Consider the following 18884-nt stretch of genomic DNA (forward strand, 5'->3'; position numbering starts at 1 on the left):
CACCTGTCAAATGTATTCCACTGAGGGCTGTATCTGCGAGTTTTCGCTCTTCCCTTGTACTTGATCGATGAATTAAGGTCACTGATTAGTAAGGAACTCCCTGGTTGTCTAAGTCTTAATTGAAAGGAAAAACCAAAAATCAGCAGACACTAGGCCCTCCGTGGAATGAGTTTGACACCCCTGGGGCCTAAACTCAAGAGGCCACAACAGAATGCGCGCGAGCTGCATGGCGCCCTCTTGTGGCCCTGGTGGGCAGCGGTCGCGTGCGCACATCGGATGAGCCTGTGGCAAGTGCCACCACCGATTGTAGTGAGGAAAGGAGAAGCCAGCAAGCGTATGTAGTTACATCTTGTACACGGATGGCCGTGTGACTCGTATTTTGTAAATTATGTACACACATTAACGTCTGAAGGTATCTGCATGTATAGGTATACATGTATATCTCGCCACGACGAAGGCTGACGGAGAAAAATCTGTACATCAAACCAACGAAAGGCAAGCATCATCTTTATAGCAGCACGTAGACCAACCGCCTGCACTAGTATAGATTGAGAGAGACTCGACGACTCGAGTGGGGATATTCAAGTTTGGATTTACAAACAGGCAGCATCAATGGGAAGAAACGAGTCGTATCTTGCCTATTTTGAGGGAATATTGTTTGTAAACTATTAAAGACAAAGTGTAATTTAAAGGTAGCTTGAGCAACGTTTGACTTAATTTGGGTAGCTATAGAGCTACATAACAGAATATAATTTCAAGGGTTAGCTAGCTTGCTAGCTTCTGGTACCAGTTTGGCTATAATAAATCAGAACGGACGTCAACGAGATCATACATTTAGGTAAGTTTAGTTTGCTTGCTACATTGTTTCTATTATAATGTAACACATTTCCAACCCTGCTTGACAGTTTGGAATATAATTTATATTTATATTCACCGGTGTAGCTTAGCTGTTACAATGTGTCATTGTACGCTACCTACCGTGATGTCTGATTTGGGTTTTAAATGCTTCTAGCCAGTGATATCGGGTCAAATGTTATTATTTTACCTCCAGCACATGGTAGGCTACAATGTTCATACATTATTTCAAAGGCTACCGGTACATTGTTTACGCTATGCAAGATTTGAGTAGTGCGGGTGGGGATAGCCTAGTGTGCGCGCGCGTGCGCCTGCTCCATGGAAAATGCCATCAAATGTGTTATTTGCCAATTGATTTCTACGTTAGCTTAGCATCCCCTGCTGAAACAACGAATATATTTTGTTATGATAACGTATCCATATATGTTTTGGGGGGGATTTTAAACTGACATGTATCAATAATAAATTCTATCAAACCCTCGCGCGCTGGAGCCTATCTAGACTACAACCTTTTTTCCTGCCACTGCTTCGAAACAGTCAGTTTCAGCAGCCAGTGAAAAGCAAGCAAGAGAAGCCTTTTGAGGAGGGACCTGCGCTTTCCCTTGCTGTGTTTATTGTAAACAATGTCCGGCTATAGGCTACACACGCTATAACAAATTGCCATTTGCTTGCTAGGTTATGATCAATCAATAATCAGCCAATAAAGTGTGTCTATTGTCTGACGACCGCCACACCAGCCGCTATACGACAGACAGTCTATAGAAATCATTGGCTGTCACTGACTTGTGCATTTGTAAGTCAACATTACCTGTGAAAAATCCTTGTCATTTTTTTGCTTTTTAAACAAAGAGCAATGTTCTTTCCTGACACCTATTTTTGGTTATTCGCTGTAGGTAGACTGATGAGCAAACATAACTTTTTGAGGATTGATGAAAATGTATTATAATAATCACTTGGGATGGTGGACCTTCATATAATGCATTTAATGAAAATATAATAATTCATATTTCATTTTTTGTTAAAAGGGAGAGTCAAAGCACTGGTTATAATGAGTTGGATTGGATTACCCCAAAGGGAGTAATAGCACATGGGTTGTGTCTGAAATGGCACCCTATTCCCTATATATAGTGCACTACTTTTGACCAGACCCAAAAGGGCGCTTGTCAAAAGTATTCCACTAGGAATGGGGTGCCATTTTGGATGCTGCCATGATCTATAATAGTGATGTACTCTTGTCATTATCAGACCACTCCTCCTTAATAGAAATGCTGACGGCATCATGTTAAACCCCTGAACACAACCACTGAAAGCCATAATGAGTACAGCATCCATATTCTTAATAAATCACTATACCAAAATTAACTCCTATGAAACAGTTTGCTTCAGAGGAGATGCTCTCTGTAGCATAGAAATAAAATATGTACCCGGTCAAATTGCTATGATCTGAGAGGCTTTGGCCATTCTAATCATTCTATTTCTATCAGTAGTATGCTATGTAGTAGCCTAACAGGCTCATCATCCATCCACACATGGGAGAGCGCTCCGGTAGTTGTAGCCTATAAGCCACTTTAGTACTCTTTGTTTGTCTGAAACAATTCAGTTCAAAGGTGATCAGTTCAGCCTCGGTCAGTTGTAATGATGTGTAGTAATACAAAGGGCTGATTTCGTCCATGGATAGGAAGAAGCTCCAGGAATAACAAACCACTTTAGTAATGTGTAGTGAGCCTAGTAATAGTAATAAAAGGACTCATTCATCCATTGTGATTGGAGCTTGAGTAGATAAGAGTATGATGTGTAGTAATACAATAAAACCGGTTGATCCATCCATTGTGATGAGAGATCCACTCCAGTAGTAGGCCTAAGCCACTTTAGTAACATGTTGTAATCACGACTCATCATGTAGCCATCTGCTGATTTATGGCCCTCACACCTGGATTAGATAGACTGTTCAGTGGGACAGGACAGGAAAGGAGCGGAGAAGAGGAGAGAGGACAGGAGTGGGAGTGAAAAGAGTCAGCAGAATAATAGACAGTTAGATAATTCTCTCTCTCTCTCTCTCTCTCTCTCTCTCTCTCTCTCTCTCTCTCTCTCTCTCTCTCTCTCTCTCTCTCTCTCTCTCTCTCTCTCTCTCTCTCTCTCTCTCTCTCTCTCTCTCTCTCTCTCTCTGCCTCAGTCTTTCTCTCTCTGCCTCAGTCTTTCTCTCTCTCTCTCTCTGTCTTTCTCTCTCTCTCTCTCTCTCTCTCTCTCTCTCTCTCTCTCTCTCTCTCTCTCTCTCTCTCTCTCTCTCTCTCTCTCTCTCTCTCTCTCTCTCTCTCTCTCTCTCTCTCTCTCTCTCTCTCTCTCTCTCTCTCTCTCTCTCTCTCTCTCTCTCTCTCTCTCTCTCTCTCTTAGGGATCTGGTAGTGAACGGTCCACTGTGTGCTTGATACCTTCACTACCCTCTGTCTCACATGCTTGACCTGGATTTCACAAAAGTAGTTGCTGTGTTTTTCAGCCCTTCGGTTTCCCTAATGGGTAGAGAACAATCATTGCATGTTTGATTCTAGTATCGAAGTTCAGTTTTTAGTTTTTCAACACATTTCCAACTCCCAGTCTAGCCTGTAGATGTAGGACAGGAGCAACATGTCAAATAGTCAGATACTGTGATGTCGATTATGATGAGTAGAAGGACATTTAACATGGATGATTTTATATTTTCAAAGTCAGATAAGGTATTTTATGTCCATTTGATCCTCTCTTTTCAATAAATATTATTTGTGTATACCGTGTTTTGGTGGTTGTTGTTGTTGGACAGTCTGCTGTTTGTGTACAAGTACACATTTTCTTTCAGCTTCTATCCAGTGACTGTAAGTCGCTTTGGATAAAAGCGTCTGCTAAATGGCATATTATTATTATTATTATTATTATTATTATTATTATTATCCAAATACAACATGTTTCTCTTCATGGTATGCTGCTCAAGTGTAGACCTGTTAGTTGAAGATCAGTGTTTTGGGCTTTGATATACTGTAAGTTAGCCTAACTGTGTCAGGTGGGCTATTTACCAGTGTCTCTGTTCATCTCAGTATCCGTCCCTCATCACATCTCTGGGCCAAAGTCTAACCAGTGAAATGAATGAAGCTGTTACGTTAATCATGTATTGATATCTGTCACAAGCTGATGTGGATGCGGTGTTGGAGTCAGGCGCAGGACACAGAAGCTCAGTCAAAACGACTTTACTAGTCAACAAGACAATACAAAATAACGGGCCTCAAACACTGGAGGCGAGCGATTACGCATACAGTGCGTAAATACACTATCAACACGAGAACAAATACCATACATCAACGGACAGGCGGACAATCACACACAACTGCAAACAAAACTAAAGGAAACTTATAGGTGACCTAATCAATATATAACACGAAACAGGTGCACTAACAAGACAAGACCAAACAAACATCGAGACATCAAGCGGTAGTAGCTAGTACTCCGGGGACGACGAACGCCGAAGCCTGCCCGAGCAAGGAGGAGGAGCAGTCTCGGCGGAATTCGTGACAGTACCCCCCCCCCCCTTGAGCTGACCCCGGGCTCGGGGACGGCCAGGAGGACGCGGAGCAGGGCGCGTGGGATGACTACGGTGGAACTCAGTCAGGAGGGATGGATCTAAAATGTCCCTCCTAGGCACCCAGCACCGTTCCTCCGGGCCGTACCCCTCCCACTCCACGAGATATTGTAGACCCCCCATCCGACGTCTCGAATCCCACGATGGACCGGACCGAGTACGCCGGAGCCCCCTCGATGTCCAGTGGGGGCGGAGGAGTCTCTCTTATCTCATTGTCCTGGAGTGGACCAGCTACCACCGGCCTGAGGAGAGACACATGGAACGAGGGGTTAATGTGATAATCATTAGGCAGTTGTAACTTGTAGCAAACCTCGTTCAATCTCCTCAGGACTTTAAATGGCCCCACAAACCGCCGACCCAGCTTCCGGCAGGGCAGGCGAAGGGGCAGGTTTCGAGTCGAGAGCCAGACTCGATCTCCAGGTGCGTATACTGGACCCTCACTGCGGTGGAGATCGGCGCTCGCCTTCTGCCGACGGATGGCCCGCTGCAGATGGACGTGTGCAGCATTCCACGTCTCCTCCGAGCGCCGAAACCACTCATCCACCGCAGGAGCCTCGATCTGGCTCTGATGCCATGGTGCCAGAACAAGCTGATACCCTAACACACACTGGAAAGGGGTCAGGTTAGTGGAGGAGTGGCGAAGAGAGTTCTGAGCCATCTCTGCCCAGGGGATATACCCCGACCACTCCTCCGGCCGGCCCTGGCAATATGATCTCAGAAACCTACCCACATCTTGGTTCACTCTCTCCACCTGCCCATTACTCTCAGGGTGGAACCCCGAGGTAAGGCTAACCGAGACCCCCAAGCGTTCCATGAACGCCCTCCAGACTCTAGAGGTGAATTGGGGACCCCGATCAGACACTATATCCTCGGGAACCCCGTAGTGCCGGAAGACGTGGGTAAACAAAGCCTCAGCAGTCTGTAGGGCAGTAGGGAGACCCGGCATTGGGATGAGACGACAGGCCTTAGAGAACCGATCCACAACGACCAGAATAGTGGTATTCCCCTGAGAGGGGGGTAGGTCCGTAACAAAGTCCACCGAGAGGTGAGACCACGGCCATTGTGGAACGGGCAGGGGTTGTAACTTCCCCCTGGGCAGGTGTCTAGGCGCCTTACACTGAGCGCACACCGAGCAGGAGGAGACATAAACCCTCACGTCCCTAGCCAATGTTGGCCACCAGTACTTAACACTAAGGCAGTGCACTGTCCGGCCAATACCTGGATGTCCAGAGGAGGGTGACGTATGAGCCCAATAAATGAGACGATCACGGACCTTGAGCGGCACGTACGTCCGACCCACTGGACACTCTGGGGGAGTAGGGTCTGTGCGTAACGCCCGCTCAATTTCCGTATCGACCTCCCATACCACCGGTGCCACCAGACAAGACTCCGGAAGTATGGGAGTGGGCTCAATGGACCTCTCCTCTGTGTCATACCGCCTGGACAGGGCGTCTGCCTTAACCTACATCCCAGGGTCCCAGAACGGTATCTTAAACACGAACCGGGTCAGAAACATGTTCCACCTAGCCTGACGAGGGTTCAATCTCCTAGCTGCCCGGATGTACTCCAGGTTACGGTGATCAGTCAGAATGAGAAAAGGATGTTGAGCCCCCTCAAGCCAATGCCTCCACACCTTTAGAGCTTGAACCACGGCTAACAGCTCCCTGTCCCCTACGTCATAATTACGTTCCGCCGGGCTGAGCTTTTTAGAATAAAAAGCGCAGGGACGAAGCTTAGGAGGCGTGCCTGAGCGTTGCGACAGTACTGCCCCAATCCCGGCCTCTGACGCGTCCACCTCTACCTGGAACGCTAAAGCGGGGTCCGGGTGCGCCAGCACCGGAGCCGAAGTGAACAGGTCCTTCAGTTTACCAAACGCCTTGTCCGCTTCAGCCGACCACTGCAAACGCACCGGGCCCCCCTTCAGCAGGGAAGTAATGGGAGCTGCTACCTGTCCAAAACCCCGGATAAACCTCCGGTAGTAATTGGCAAACCCCAAAAACTGCTGCACCTCTTTAACAGTGGTTGGGGTTTGCCAGTTACGCACGGCTGACACACGGTCAATCTCCATCTTCACCCCTGACGCGGACAACCGATGACCCAAGAAGGAGATGGACTCCTGGAAAAACAGACACTTCTCTGCCTTGACATACAAGTCATGCTCCAACAGCCTACCCAACACTCGGCGCACCAGGGCTACATGCTCGGCTCGTGTAGAAGAGTACACTAGGATGTCGTCAATGTACACTACCACACCCTGCCCATGCAGGTCCCGGAAGATCTCGTCCACAAATGATTGGAAGACTGAAGGAGCATTCATTAACCCGTATGGCATGACGAGATACTCATAATGACCTGAGGTGGTACTAAATGCCGTCTTCCATTCATCTCCCTCCCTAATGCGCACCAAGTTATAGGCGCTCCTGAGATCCAGTTTTGTGAAGAAACGCGCTCCGCGTAATGATTCAGTCATACTCGCAATCAGAGGAAGAGGTTAACTGTATTTAACCGTGATCTGATTGAGACTACGATAATCAATACACGGGCGCAACCCTCCATCCTTCTTCTTCACAAAATAGAAACTCGAGGACGCAGGGGAAGTGGAGGACCGTATGTATCCTTGTCTCAGGGACTCGGCTATGTATGTCTCCATAGCCGCCGTCTCCTCTTGAGACAGAGGATACACATGGCTCCGCGGGAGTGCCGCACCTGTCTGGAGGTTTATCGCACAATCTCCCTGTCTATGAGGTGGCAATCGCGTCGCCCTAGTCTTGCTGAACACGAGTGCCAAATCCTCATACTCAGGGGGAATGTGCATTGCGGGCACTTGGTTCGGACTCTCCACCGTGGTCGCCCCCAACGGAAACACCTAAACATCGCCCAACACACTGGTCAGACCACTCCTTGAGAGCCCTCTGTTGCCACGAAATGGTGGGGTCATGCGTGATTAACCAAGGAAGCCCCAGCACCACGGGATACGCAGGAGAGTCGATCAGGTACAACTGAATGATCTCCTCATGACCCCCCTGCGTCTTCATCTTTAGTGGCGCTGTGACCTCCCTAATCAACCCAGATCCCAACGGGCGGCTATCTAGGGCATGGACAGGGAAGGGTGCATCAACGGGCAGGAGGGGAATCCCTAACTTAATACAACATTTCCGATCAATAAAATTCCCAGCTGCGCCTGAATCGACTAGCGCCTTATGCTGGGAATGAGATGCAACCTGAGGAAATACCACAGGTATACACAAGTGAACAACAGAGAGCTCTGGGTGAGTGGGGCGCCTACTCACCTGGAATGACTCCCCAGTGCGTGACCTGTTGCCCCGACTCCCTGGAGACCCTCCCCAGCACCTAGGCGCAGTGTGTCCTCCACGGCCACAGTTGGTGCAGGGGACGGCCCCCCTCGGGCTCTCTCTCCTCCTCTCTCTAGCGCCAGCACCCCCGAGCTCCATAGGGCTAGGCTCGGAGATGCTGGGGGATGGAATGGACGGCCCCAACTCGGGACGTCCGCGGGTGGCCAGCAGGGTATCCAGACGGATGGACATGTCCACCAGCTGGTCGAAGGATAGAGTGGTGTCCCTGCAGGCCAGCTCTCGTCGAACGTCCTCACGTAGGCTACACCGATAGTGGTCGATGAGGGCCCTCTCATTCCACCCTGCATCCGCCACTAGAGTCCGGAAATCCAGGGCGAACTCCTGTGCGCTCACAGACGCTCCCCCGCCGCTTTACCCTCAGGAGGGTGATCGAACACAGCCCTGAAGCGGCAGGAGAACTCTGCATAGCTGATGGTGGCGGCGTCTATTCCCCTCCATTCGGCGTTGGCCCACTCCAACGTCTTGCCGGAGAGACAGGAGATGAGGGCGGAAACGCTCTCGTATCCCGAGGGCGCCGGGTGTATGGTGGCCAGGTAGAGTTCCACCTGAAGGAGGAACCCCTGACACCCGGCTGCGGTGCCATCATACGCCCTCGGGAGCGAGAGCCGAATCCCACTGGACTCCGGAGCTGGTCTGATGGGGCTGGCCGATGGTGGTGGTGGTGGTAAGGTAGGAGGAGGTGTGGGCACGCCTCCCCTTTCCCATCGGCGCAGGGTGTTCATCACCTCTTGCATGGTGGAGCCGAGTTGCTGGATCCTGGCGTCCTGGCAGCTGACCCGATCCTCCAGCGACTCGGTCGCCGCCGCTGCTCCTGCTGACTCCATAGTATTGGTGTGTGATTCTGTCACAAGCTGATGTGGATGCGGTGTTGGAGTCAGGCGCAGGACACAGAAGCTCAGTCAAAACGACTTTACTAGTCAACAAGATAATACAACATAACGGGCCTCAAACACTGGAAGCGAGCGATTACGCCTACAGTGCGTAAATACACTATCAACATGAGAACAAATACCATACATCAACGGACAGGCGGACAATCACACACAACTGCATACAAAACTAAAGGAAACTTATAGGTGACCTAATCAATACATAACACGAAACAGGTGCACTAACAAGACAAGACCAAACAAACATCGAGACATCAAGCGGTAGTAGCTAGTACTCCGGGGACGACGAACGCCGAAGCCTGCCCGAGCAAGGAGGAGGAGCAGTCTCGGCGGAATTCGTGACAATATCAGGACAGTTTCAGTTACAGTGGGGAGAACAAGTATTTGATACACTGCCGATTTTGCAGGTTTTCCTACTTACAAAGCATGTAGAGGTCTGTAATTTTTATCATAGGTACACTTCAACTGTGAGAGATGGAATCTAAAACAAAAATCCAGAAAATCACATTGTATGATTTTAAAGTAATTAATTTGCATTTTATTGCATGACATAAGTATTTGATACATCAGAAAAGCAGAACTTAATATTTGGTACAGAAACCTTTGTTTGCAATTACAGAGATCATACGTTTCCTGTAGGGCTTGACCAGGTTTGCACACACTGCAGCAGGGATTTTGGCCCACTCCTCCATACAGACCTTCTCCAGATCCTTCAGGTTTCGGGGCTGTCGCTGGGCAATACAGACTTTCAGCTCCCTTAAAATATTTTCTGTTGGGTTCAGGTCTGGAGACTGGCTAGGCCACTCCAGGACCATGAGATGCTTCTTATGGAGCCACTCCTTAGTTGCCCTGGCTGTGTGTTTCGGGTCGTTGTCATGGTTGCCAAGATCTTGCGATACATGGCCCCATCCATCCTCCCCTCAATACGGTGCAGTCGTCCTGTCCCCTTTGCAGAAAAGCATCCCCAAAGAATGATGTTTCCACCTCCATGCTTCACGGTTGGGATGGTGTTCTTGGGGTTGTACTCATCCTTCTTCTTCCTCCAAACACGGCGAGTGGAGTTTAGACCAAAAAGCTCTATTTTTGTCTCATCAGACCACATGACCTTCTCCCATTCCTCCTCTGGATCATCCAGATGGTCATTGGCAAACTTCAGACGGGCCTGGACATGCTCTGGCTTGAGCAGGGGGACCTTGCGTGCGCTGCAGGATTTTAATCCATAATGGCGTAGTGTGTTACTAATGGTTTTCTTTGAGACTGTGGTCCCAGCTCTCTTCAGGTCATTGACCAGGTCCTGCCGTGTAGTTCTGGGCTGATCCCTCACCTTCCTCATGATCATTGATGCCCCACGAGGTGAGATCTTGCATGGAGCCGCAGACCGAGGGTGATTGACTGTCATCTTGAACTTCTTCCATTTCCTAATAATTGCACCAACAGTTGTTGCCTTCTCACCAAGCTGCTTGCCTATTGTCCTGTAGCCCATCCCAGCCTTGTGCAGGTCTACAATTGTATCCCTGATGTCCTTACACAGCTCTCTGGTCTTGGCCATTGTGGAGAAGTTGGAGTCTGTTTGATTGAGTGTGTGGACAGGTGTCTTTTATACAGGTAACGAGTTCAAACAGGTGCAGTTAATGAGTGGAGAACAGGAGGGCTTCTTAAAGAAAAACTAACAGGTCTGTGAGAGACGGAATTCTTACTGGTTGGTAGGTGATCAAATACTTATGTCATACAATAAAATGCAAATTAATTACTTAAAAATCATACAATGTGATTTTCTGGATTTTTGTTTTAGATTCCGTCTCTCACAGTTGAAGTGTACCTATGATAAAAATTACAGACCTCTACATGCTTTGTAAGTAGGAAATCCTGCAAAATCGGCAGTGTATCAAATACTTGTTCTCCCCACTGTACGTGCATGCCTTTCAAGTTAGGATTTGACCAGTAGCCTTTGCTTGAATACTTGTTACTTTGACCAATAGGACATATGCTTTCATCTCATTATCAAAGTACAATATTCCTATTGGTCCTCCTTAGATTGAAATGTGAATTCAGATGTATGAAAGAAAGAAACCCTGACACTACAAATGCTCCCGCAGTTTTATTGTGCAACGTTTCCACTCTTGAAAGGCATTATTTGGCCTGCTGTCAGATAGAGTGCAGTGTAGCAATGACTCTTTTATTTAAACTTTTCTTTCCAAAACACACAAACGCACACCTCCCTGGCGGTCGGTTTTGGTCCTGTTGCTCACAAGATTAATCAGCAGGAGCTAACGAGCTTAGGACTGTTACGGTGACCATATTACCGCCACACCGGTGGTCACGAGTCTTGACCGTAGTCAAATTCCACGTGACCACGGTAATTAGGTTTCTCCAAGCTCTGATGCTGATGCTGCTGCTGGTCATTAGTAGCCTACCAAACTTGCTAACTGCCTGGTAATCAGCACTCTATTGTCCCTCTAATCACTCTGACATCAATGTAATCGAAAATCTAATCAAACACTTCATGAGTGCTCATGTTGCTCAACATTTCTATAGACTATGCAATTGCGTGAGCTTTCTATAGGCTAGGCCTACTATATTTATTTATCACATTTCCTAATATTAAGTACATTGCTTCGCTTTACAACAGGAGTATAGCCTACCTGGCTGGTATGAAAATGAACCACAGGGAAAAGCGTCCTCCATTCGGTATTTATCTATGTATTTTTTTTCCCATGCCCCTGTTCCGAGACCGGTGCATGATAATGGTCCATTCTAAGTCAAAACTAATATCACACATATATTATTTAGTATATGTAAAGACAACATTAAATTAAGAATAGTCTGATGGGTGGCAATAGTAGCCTATCACTTGTGAATGATGCCCAGCTTGTGCATTAAGGAAAGAAACAGTGCATAACTTTTTTTTTTGCAACTTTTTCAAATCATAGTATCCTAGCCCATAGGTATATGTTTTGATAAGGTTTGTATCACAACTAAAGTGGCCAAATAACTTCTTAAAATTAAGCACATTAATCCGCTTTATAAATGGCTTCGCGTGAGTTTTAAGTTTGGGGAAGATAATTTTCACCCTAAAAATGCACCTTTATAATAAAGCATTACATGCATAATCGCATTTGCCGTCACTTTCAAGAACAGTATTTTTTGCTGCTAATTGCATTTTAAAACATTCGCTCTTATTGCCTACTACCGTGTGCGCATTGCTGCGCTTATAATGTGAAAACATAGCCTAATAGTTATCAAAATTCTAAGCTAAACGATCAGCCTCATTGCTTTTAAAAGGTTTTTTGATGCGAGTGGTTGTATTAATTTGGGATCTATCGCATCCCACAACTGTCCCAGAGTATGTTTGGAATATTTATTTATTGCACAGAAGGACAAGCTGACCAATAGAATAGGTCAACTTTTTTACTATGGGGGATAGTAGATTGACATAGGCTAGTGCTTTTCCTGTACGTTAGGCCTACTCATCTTGTTGGCTGGCTAAATGTGGACAGTTCTAACATCTTCAATATGCACCTCGGAATTCGATAAGAGGGACATGCGCAGTTGCGTCCCGATGTGTCTGTCTTCATTCACTTGTAGCCTACTTCTTAGCTGAAATGCCGGTGAGAAGGACCCGATCACGTGACGGGCATTGACTACATTTGAGAGAGCCATGTGAGTGAGAGGTGCTTCGGAGCACGGCAGCTGGGAGAAGGGAATTATAATTAGCCTATTATATTCAGCCCAAGGGCACAACAGCCACTTTGGCTGCAAAAGGCATGGATTTTTAGGGGGCATTACGGCCACACAAGGGGGATGCTGCCGGGAAATTCAAGGCCTAGTGAGAATATTATCAAGTGTTTGTCAAATTGTGAATGAGAGACTGATGAAGTGTGTGCAACTTGCAACTTTTTTCAAATCATCATTTGTCCCGTCATGCAGCCTTAGAATGTATTAAACATCAAAACATATAGCCCAACATTTCTATCACAACTAAAGTTGCATAAATAACTCTAAATTAAGCATATAAGAGAACCAGTTTCTTGTTTACTTTGTCGTTCAACACAGAATAGCCGCATGTGCGCACTTCATTTGAAATCGTTTGGAGAAAATATCCTTTCAATTTTATTAAGCTATGTTCAATTGTATTCTTCATACTATAAAATATTTAAAAATTCTGCCACGGAATTCTAAGCAAATCTTGTCTGCTAAATGAACTAGTGTAGCCCACAGCCATATCAGGGCCTAACATAGGGACAACTCAGAATATGCTATTCTGTTCTTCTGAAATAGACTATATTAGACTACAGTTTCTTTAGACCTGTCTAAAATAAATAATGGATTTATTGTGATGGTGTAGGCTATATTAAATTGATTTATTAGACTTAAAATGTAGATGTTCCTAAGGTCTGCATCAGTGGCTTGTATGCTATGCGTGGAAGCCAGGAGATGCTAAATGTGTTTATGCTAATTAACGGTCAATTACCGTGAGACCGGTAGTTATTTGCTTGACAATCACCGGCTGACAATTTCATGACCGCCACAGCCCTAAACGAGCTTATGAGAGTTCCTCCATCTGTGTCTCCCCCTGTCCCCCATGATCACCCGTGCCCCCCCCATCCACACCCATGTCCCCCCGCCCTCACCCGTGCCTCATCCCCCCCCCGTTTTCCCCCTCCATTCATGTCCATGCTCCATGCATGTCCCCCCTCCATCCCAGAAGGGGTTGAACCAATAGCAAGCTTATGAGGGTCCTCCATCTGTGCCCCCCACCTCCTCACCACCCATGTCCCCCTCTATCCCTGTCCGTCCGCCTGTCCGCCCCCCAGAAGGGTTTGAACCCATCAATAGTGAGGATTGATAGGGCAGCGTGGCGGTAACAGCTGGGCAGTGGTTGTAGAAATACAACCACTAGAACGGGCATCCCCATTCAAGTCAATGATGCCATAATGAGTGGTCCGGCATTGTTTTTTTTGCAGTGATTCTATTACTGCTGTACCCTGGACGGAGCAAATCACCTCAGGGCAAAACTCACCGAGCTTCTACTCCTTATGCTCCCGGTCACACAGTCAGTCACTCAACCTGTAGAAATATTACTATGTTAATGGAATCCAATCTCTCCACTCATTTTTCTCTTCGCCCATTCTCTAATTCTTCTTTTTAATTGTATTTTTCTCTGTCCCACTCCTCCCTGCGCAAACTGTAGTTTTGTTTTTGTTCAAGCAGAAATGTAGCTATAGTCACTGCTTTCATTCACACACACTGGCACATATTTTATCAGGGAAAATCCCCTCAACCCCCTTTTTGTCTGTGCCACCCCACTCTCTTTCTCTCTCTTGTTCTCTTTCACACACACATTTTTCCCACCGCTTCAAACCAGCTAGCCCCCTCCTGCCTGCGGTCTCTCTCTCTCTCTCGCTCTCTCTGGAACCTTGATCTCTCCACTCTCAATCCCTTCCTGTCCCCCCTTTATTCACACTTTTCATCAAACTCATGTCCCAACTACCCCCCAAACAACATCTGTCTGCCTCCCCCTCACACACACACACTGCGCCCCCCCTCCAATTACATGCACGGACACACACACACTAGTGATGGGAAGTTCGGCTCTTTTTACTGACTCAGATCTTTTTGACTCGTTCAGTCAAAAGAACAACTCTTTCGACTCATTTCGTTCATTTTAATCAGTAATGCCCAGAGCACGCAGGACCCCCTACCGGCGAACTGAAAACTCATGAAAAAGACTCATGATTCTACAAGCCTCTCGTTCACATGTCGTTCACCATAGGGGACTTATCGGAGCTGTCATTTGTGACTGAGACTTGTAAAAGTATGCTTTAATCAATATACATTTGTTGATTTCTAGGTATACATATTATTTCTTGGTACATTTGAAACGAGGTCTAGTTGTGGCCGCAACCGGACTAGATAGTGATCGACTCTTGGCGGAATGCGTTGCTTGACTGCTGTGAGGGTGATAAGCACAATATCGTTTGCGAACTGCAGCCCCCCAACCGATTTGTGTTCGAGTTTGTTAAGCAGAAGCTGTGTATGTTTTGGTTCTATAAAGCTGTGTCCATCATAACATTCAATAATCAATTAATTGAATTATTGCAGCATGCGATCAATCATCAGTTCTAAACAGTTTTGTTCTCTACGCTGCCTGCAGTGTGATCTATTTTCCTGTGAACATATGATAGACAGTTGTTGGTCGGAGCACGTCACTGGAGCCGCTGAGTCGGAGGAACGTGTATTAATCCTGCTGTAGGACTCATCCCAACCAGCACTAGCAGGTCAGACGAAGGGCTAAAATGAACGAGTCGCTGAGAGAAACAAATCATGACTCTCGAGTCAGTAAAAAGAGTCGTTCAAAAATAACTAATCGTTTGAACTGCACGTCACTAACCCATATATACACACACACACACACACTGGCATGCACCCCAATTCCCCTGGCTCCTCCTTTGTCTGCCTGACTAAATCTACAGAGGCCGTTCAGTCCCAGGGGATTAATGTGTGTATGCCCACGAAGGGAGGGATGAAAAGAGGGAGAGAGGGAGAGGGGGAGAGGGAGAGAGGGAGAGATGTACCACAGTGTTTGTATGCAGTTTAGTGACTCTGGGAGAGAGCGGGAACCTCTGTGGGACCCTCTGTCTAATCTCCATATTTAACTATGTTGATTGAGAGTGTGGTAGCCTAAATTGTGTGGTGGAATTTAGTATGTTTGAATTAGCCTGTAACATTTTCAAACTTTGAGTTCCAGTTTTATTAGAGAAGTTTGGAGTTAAATGAAAGTAAGCAGTAACGCATATTGTAAACATTTCGCAATAATAAACTGAATGTGCCATGTTTGATTTTTGTAGTTCATTTCAAAAAATGATTGGGCCTTGTTATTAGCCAACTGCAGGTGTACATACCTACAGTACCAGTCAAAAGTTTGGACACACCTACTCATTCAAGGGTTTTTCTTTATTTTTACTATTTTCTACATTGTAGAAATAACACATATGGAATCATGTAGTAACCAAAAAAGTGTTAAACAAATCAAAATATATTTGAGATTCTTCAAATTGCCACCCTTTGCCTTGATTACAGCTTTGCACACTCTTGGCATTCTCTCAACCAGCTTCACCTGGAATGCTTTTCCTGCCGTCTTGAAGGAGTTCCCACATATGCTGAGCACTTGTTGGCTGCTTTTCCTTCACTCCGCGGTCCGACTCATCCCAAACTCATCCCAATTTCAATTGGGTTGAGGTTGGGGGATTGGGGAGGCCAGGTCATCTGATGCAGCACTCCATCACTCTCCTTCTTGGTCAAATAGCCCTTACACAGCCTGGAAGTGTGTTGGGTGATTGTCCTGTGGAAAAACAAATGATAGTCCCACTAAGCGCAAACCAGATGGGATGGCGTATCGCTGCAGAATGCTGTGTTAGCCATGCTGGTTAAGTGTGCCTTGAATTCTAAATAAATCACAGACAGTGTCACCAGCAAAGCACCCCACACCATCACACCTCCTCCATGCTTCACGGTGGGAACCACACATGTGAGATAATCTGTTCACCTACTCTGCGTCTCACAGACACGGCGGTTGGAACCAAAAATCTCAAATTTGGACTCATCAGACCAAAGGACAGATTTCCACCGGTCTAATGTCCATTGCTCATGTTTCGTGGCCCAAGCAAGTCTCTTCTTCTTATTGGTGTCCTTTTAGTAGTGGTTTCTTTGCAGCAATTTCGATCATGAAGTCCTGATTCACGCAGTCTCCTCTGAACAGTTGCTGTTGTGTCACGATCGTTATTAGAGGCAGACCAAGGCGCAGCGTGATAGGCGTACATCTTTTAATGAGTACTTTACATCAACAACAAAACGATACATGAAGTTAAAGGTTCACCAACACAAACCTATACAGAACAAGATCCCACAATCAACTGTGCAAAACAGGCTGCCTAAGTATGGTTCCCAATCAGAGACAACGAGCAACAGCTGCCTCTGATCGGGAACCACCCTGGCCAACATAGATCTAAACGATCTAGACAGAAAACAAGGAACAACTAAACATAGGAACAACTAAACATAGGAACTAACACCCTGGCTCAACCTTAAAGAGTCCCCAGAGCCAGGGCGTGACATGTTGAGATGTCTGTTACTTGAACTCTGTGAAGCATTTATTTGGGCTGCAATTTCTGAGGCTGGTATCTCTAATAAACGTATCCTCTGCAGCAGAGGTAACTCTGTGTCTTCCTTTCCTGTGGCGGTCCTCATGAGAGCCAGTTTCATCATAGCGCTTGATGGTTTTTGCGACTGCACTTGAAGAAACTTTAAAAGTTCTTGAAATATTCCGTATTGACTGACCTTCATGTCTTAAAGTAATGATGGACTGTCATTTCTCTTTGCTTATTTGAGCTGTTCTTGCCATAATATGGACTTGGTCTTTTACCAAATAGGGCTATCTTCTGTATACCACCCCTACATTGTCACAACACAACTGATTGGCTCAAATGCATTAAGAAGGAAATAAAATTCCACAAATTAACTTTTAACAAGGCACACCTGTTAATTGAAATGCATTCCAGGTGACTACCTCATGAAGCTGGTTGAGAGAATGCCAAGAGTGTGCAAAGCTGTCATCAAGGCAAAGGGTGGCTACTTTGAAGAATCTCAAATGTAAAATATATTTTGATTTGTTTAACACTTTTTTGGTTACTACATGATTCCATATGTGTTATTTCATAGAGTTGATGTAGAAAATAGTACAATGTAGAAAATAATAAAAATAAAGAAAAACTCTGGGTGAGTAGGTGTGTCCAAACTTTTGACTGGTACTGTATATGCTCCGTAAAGGGCCTGGAGGGACAGGGAGGCAGAATACAGCATGTTTTTAATGTTCACATCTCATTACATGTAGGCCTAGTTGATGTAACTCCATTACTGCAAGGCTGAATGGATGAGATTCAGACCAGTAGTGACATGATGTGATTGTGAATGTGTGCCTTCACACAAAAACACAGGAAGTGCGTCTCAAATGGTACCTATTCCCTATATAGTGCACTACTTTTGACCAGAGGCCTAGACACACTATTCCCTACAGTGCAATACATTTGACCAGGGACCTGGTCAATACTAGTGCACTTTACAGGGAATAGGGTGCCAAACACTTGTTTTGGGAGGACTTTGCATGTGTTTTTGTAATAGGTCTCTGGTCAAAAGTAGTGCGCTAGGTAGGAAATAGGGTGCTTTTTGGGACAGTACCATGGTGGTTTAACATGTTTGCTGCCTACATGGGCGGTTATTTGCCTGGTGTCAGGAAATTCCTTTTGACATTCTTTTTTTTATTTTGACGGGAGGTGTGTGTGTGTGTGTGTGTGTGCGCGCTGTGATAACTCTGTCCGGAATGTGGATGAGGCGGTCATTACATGGGAACTTGCGGGACACTGGGGAAGCTATTGTTTAAAGGAGAACTTCCCTTTCTGCTGTTATGTCCCCTGCGCCGCCCATTTCATGCTGAGGCCTTACCTGTCTATCCATGTCTGTCTGATTCATAGACTCACTTATATAATAATATGTCTGTCCCCACTGTCTGTGCTCTCTTGGTATGACTGTCTAGCCTGGTCCCAGATCTGTTTGTGCTGTCTGGCCAATGACCATAGAAGTTGGCAGGACAGCACAAACAGATCTGGGACCAGGCTAATATCAGAGCCAGGACGATATGGCTCAGGTCTGCACAGTAATGTGAGAGGAATACGTCAGTTGAGAGGTTTGGAGGAATATTACTGTCTTGCATTAGGCTAGTAGATACTTACTTGACTAGACAGCCCCTAGACCTAGAGTAGTCCTATAGCATGTTTCCACAACCATAATAGCTTTTGTCACAATCCACATGCTGCACACTGGAGTTCTTTTTTTTAGTCAGATGGAGGTTCTTGCCTTGCAGTAGTGCTTATTACTGTACTGTATAGGTCTTAGTACATGTCTTTATGTCCGCTTTTGGAATGTAACTGAACTGGAATTCTTTCTCGTTCTACTCCCTCCATGGTGTCCCTAGCAGTTAGTCTAGTTTCTCCTCCCACCTTTGCACTATTGTATCACTAATTTGAGTGACAGGTATTGACATCGTGGGTCTGAGATTCTGATTCTCAGAGAGGACATGCTTGACTGGATGTAGAATAAATGTGATATG

General features: G+C 46.1%; 1 protein-coding gene across 1 annotated transcript in view; it reads left to right on the forward strand.

The window, feature by feature from the left end:
• The first annotated feature begins 300 nt into the window (after positions 1-300).
• LOC121545882 overlaps positions 301-18884 on the forward strand; it is a 79870-nt gene continuing 61286 nt past the window's right edge. Inside the window, 1 exon segment of the mRNA XM_041856771.2 lies at positions 301-838. The gene's annotated coding sequence lies outside the window, so the exon portion shown is untranslated.

Source organism: Coregonus clupeaformis, chromosome 30 (genome assembly GCF_020615455.1).
Source record: "Coregonus clupeaformis isolate EN_2021a chromosome 30, ASM2061545v1, whole genome shotgun sequence".
NCBI classification, from domain to species: domain Eukaryota; kingdom Metazoa; phylum Chordata; class Actinopteri; order Salmoniformes; family Salmonidae; genus Coregonus; species Coregonus clupeaformis.